Below are 4,563 nucleotides of genomic sequence, written 5' to 3'. Positions count from 1 at the left end.
ACTTGAAAGAAACAAACCTCAAAATTTATGATTCACAGGACCTAACCTCAATGATCAATTTCTTAACACTCACCTCATACTCACTGTGGTCTAGGATGCTGAAAATTAAGCTTATGTTTGGATGGATCCTCAGAAGCTTTTAACCTCTTAAGGACAAAGCCAATTTTGGCCTTAAATGGGTTTCCACTTTATTTATATTGATGACCTATCCTAGGTCATTAATATCAGATTGGCGAGAGAGGAGGGTGAGGCGCTTCCCGTCACACCCACTAATAGCTGTAAGAGAAAGCTTGAAGAGAAAACCATGCTGGTGAGCGCTGCTTTCTCTTCATTGTTTTCCTGCTCGCCATTGCAATTGCCATCTCCATTTGATCCATATATTTTGTTTTTATTTTTACAAATTTTATAAAAATGTATCAAAACTTTCAATTTTTCCAATTTGAATTTCTCTGCTTTTAAGACAAATAGTCATCCCTCACAAAATAGTTAATAATTAATATTTGCATATGTCCACTTTATGCTAGTATCATTTTTCAAATGTATTTTAATTTAGAGATTATAAGGTTTATAAGTTTAGCAACAATGTATCCATTATTCTAAATAATTTCCAAATCATATCTTGTAAAGGACCAATTCCGATCTTTAAGACGTTCAGTGGTTTTGAGATGCCTATATTAGAAATCCCACACACATAACCACATTTGAAAACTGCACCTCTCAAGTTATTCAAAATGGCATTTAGGAAGTTTGTTTACCCTTCAGGTTTTTCACAGGAATTAATGCTAAATGTAGGGGAAATCTAAAGATTTAAATTTTTTATTGTACATTTCCAGTTTTTATCCATTTTTTGAACATAGTAAGTGATTTTTTAGAAATATCTCATATGTCATCATTGATGATTCAAATACCAGCTTCAGAAATGGAAGCGCATCTTGTGAATTTTGGGGTCTCCATTTTTTGAATATTTTTCAGGTCCTAATCCAGGTTTTAAGAGGCTTTCCCCCCCCAATTTATTTTTATTTTTTTAAACTACGCCCCTTAAGGAATTTGGCTAGATTTGTAGTGAGTATATTCACCTCACAGGTGTTTCACCGATTTTATTGCAATTGGGGCATGAAATGTAAAAGTGACATGTTAACATAAAATTTATTTTTAGGTCATTTTTTCTTTTTCACAAGGGTTAACAAGAGAAAAAGCAAGCCAATTAGAGGGGATTCACGTCAGTGTTTCAGTTTCCTTTTTAACAATCCTTTAAAATGGAAAATAACGGAATTACTCCAGATTGATGTAATACTCCTTATGTGGCCACAAACAGCCATATGAGCAAACTGCAGATCTCAGAAGGGTAGGAGTGCCTTTTGAAGGTCTGATTTTGCTGGAATTGGTTTGGACAGCATGTTATTTGCAACACCCCTGAAGTACTGTACCAGTACTCTATAAACCCAAGAAATTACTTCATTTTGAAAAACACCCCCCCCCCCCCCAAGGAATTTAGCTGGGGGTTTTGGTCATATAGATTTAATACAGGGTGGGCCATTTATATGGATACACCTTAATAAAATGGGAATGGTTGGTGATATTAACTTCCTGTTTGTGGCACATTAGTATATGTGAGGGGGGAAACTTTTCAAGATGGGTGGTGACCATGGCGGCCATTTTGAAGTCGGCCATTTTGAATCCAACTTTTGTTTTTGTTTTCAATAGGAAGAGGGTCATGTGACACATCAAACTTATTGGGAATTGCACAAGAAAAACAATGGTGTGCTTGGTTTTAACGTAACTTTATTATTTCAAGAGTTATTTTCAAGTTTCTGACCACTTATAAAATGTGTTCAATGTGCTGCCCATTGTGTTGGATTGTCAACCCTCTTCTCCCACTCTTCATCCACTGATAGCAACACCGCAGGAGGCTAGCACAGGCTTCCAGTATCTGTAGTTTCAGGTGCTGCACATCTCGTATCTTCACAGCAAAAGTTGGATTCAAAATGGCCAACTTCAAAATGGCCACCATGGTCACCACCCATCTTGAAAAGTTTCCCCCTCACATATACTAATGTGCCACAAACAGGAAGTTAATATCACCAACCATTCCCATTTTATTAAGGTGTATCCATATAAATGCCCCACCCTGTATTACACTCTAATTAAGGGATCAACAATGTTCGGAACTCCAGCTGATGTGAAACTACAACTCCCAGCATGCAATTGATTAAAAATGGACAGTGAAAAAGAAAATTAAATTGTTTCCTAAAGTATGTTGCTTTAGTCCCAAATGTTTCATGTTTGCAAGAGGTTAAAGGAGAGATTACAGCCCAAAAACTTCTACCCAATTTCTCCAAGTGTGGAAATATTCCAAACAGTATGCAGCCATAAACAGCTGTTTGGGTAAACAGCAGGGCTCAAAAGGGAAGGAGTGCCATTTTGCTTTTGAAATGCCAATTTTGGTGGAGTGTGTTTCGGGCGCCATTTATTTGCAATGCCCCTCATGTATCAGTGCAGTGGAAGCTAAGGGTGTAGTGAAGGTTTTAAACCCTCAGGTGTTTCATACAATTTATTAACACTGGATGTTAAATTGAAAAAAAAAAAAATCTAATTGCACTATTGGTTCAGCTCTAAATTTAGAATTTTTCGGTAAAGGAGAATCAACAACCCACACACTGTCGGTGCCCAAATTTAAATCATTTTTTGACATTTCTGATAACTATGACCTAATAATGTGATAAGGTGTTGCTTTGGTATGATAATGTGTTTTGATGTCATGGGAAACTTTAATGCAGAGATGAGTCTGATGTTTAAATTGTAAAATTGAACAAGATCCCAAGGGCTACAACAAAACTTAAAGGGATTATTACCATCTGATACAAATATGCTATATCAACATCCCAGGTTTCCCTTAGAGTTGAGCGGACACCTGGATGTTCGGGTTTGAGAAGTTCGGCCGAACTTCCCGAAAATGTTCGGGTTCGGGATCCGAACCCGATCCGAACTTCGTCCTGAACCCGAACCCCATTGAAGTCAATGGGGACCCGAACTTTTCGGCACTAAAAAGGCTGTAAAACAGCCCAGGAAAGGGCTAGAGGGCTGCAAAAGGCAGCAACATGTAGGTAAATCCCCTGCAAACAAATGTGGATAGGGAAATGATTTAAAATAAAAATTAAATAAATAAAAATTAACCAAAATTAATTGGAGAGAGGTCCCATAGCAGAGAATCTGGCTTCACGTCACCCACCACTGGAACAGTCCATTCTCAGATATTTAGGCCCCGGCACCCAGGCAGAGGAGAGAGGTCCCGTAACAGAGAATCTGTCTTCATGTCAGCAGAGAATCAGTCTGCATGTCATAGCAGAGAATCAGGCTTCACGTCACCCACCACTGCAACAGTCCATTGTCAGATATTTAGGCCCAGCACCCAGGCAGAGGAGAGAGGTCCCGTAACAGACAATCTGTCTTCATGTCAGCAGAGAATCAGTCTTCATATCATAGCAGAGAATCAGGCTTCACGTCAGCCACCAATGCAACAGTCCATTGTCAGATATTTAGGCCCAGCACCCAGGCAGAGGAGAGAGGTCCCGTAACAGACAATTTGGCTTCATGTCAGCAGAGAATCAGTCTTCATATCATAGCAGAGAATCAGGCTTCACGTCACCCACCACTGCAACAGTCCATTTTCATAAATTTAGGCCCAGCACCCAGGCAGAGGAGAGAGGTCCCGTAACAGACAATCTGGCTTCATGTCGGCAGAGAATCAGTCTGCATGTCCTAGCAGAGAATCAGGCTTCATGTCAGCCACCACTGCAACAGTCCATTGTCAGATATTTAGGCCCAGCACCCAGGCAGAGGAGAGAGGTCCCGTAACAGACAATCTGGCTTCATGTCAGTAGAGAATTAGTCTGCATGTTATAGCAGAGAATCAGGCTTCACGTCAGCCACCACTGCAACAGTCCATTGTCAGATATTTAGGCCCAGCACCCAGGCAGAGGAGAGAGGTCCCATAACAGAGGATCTGACTTCATGTCAGCAGAGAATCAGTCTGCATGTCATAGCAGAAAATCAGGCTTCACGTCAGCCACCACTGCAACAGTCCATTGTCAGATATTTAGGCCCAGCACCCAGGCAGAGGAGAGAGGTCCCGTAACAGAGAATCTGGCTTCATGTCAGCAGAGAATTAGTCTGCATGTCATAGCAGAGAATCAGGCTTCACGTCACCCAACATTGGAACAGTCCATTGGCATATATTTAGGCCCCGGCACCCAGACAGAGGAGAGGTTCATTCAACTTTGGGTAGCCTCGCAATATAATGGTAAAATGAAAATAAAAATAGGATTGAATGAGGAAGTACCCTGGAGTACAATAATATATGGTTAAGGGGAGGTAGTTAATGTCTAATCTGGACAAGGGACGGACAGGTCCTGTGGGATCCATGCCTGGTTCATTTTTATGAACATCAGCTTGTCCACATTGGCTGTAGACAGGCGGCTGCGTTTGTCTGTAATGACGCCCGCTGCCGTGCTGAATACACGTTCAGACAAAACTCTGGCCGCCGGGCAGGCCAGCACCTCCAAG

Source organism: Bufo gargarizans, chromosome 4, assembly GCF_014858855.1.
Source record: "Bufo gargarizans isolate SCDJY-AF-19 chromosome 4, ASM1485885v1, whole genome shotgun sequence".
Classification (NCBI taxonomy): Eukaryota; Metazoa; Chordata; class Amphibia; order Anura; family Bufonidae; genus Bufo; species Bufo gargarizans.
Note: the sequence above shows the minus strand (reverse complement) of the source record.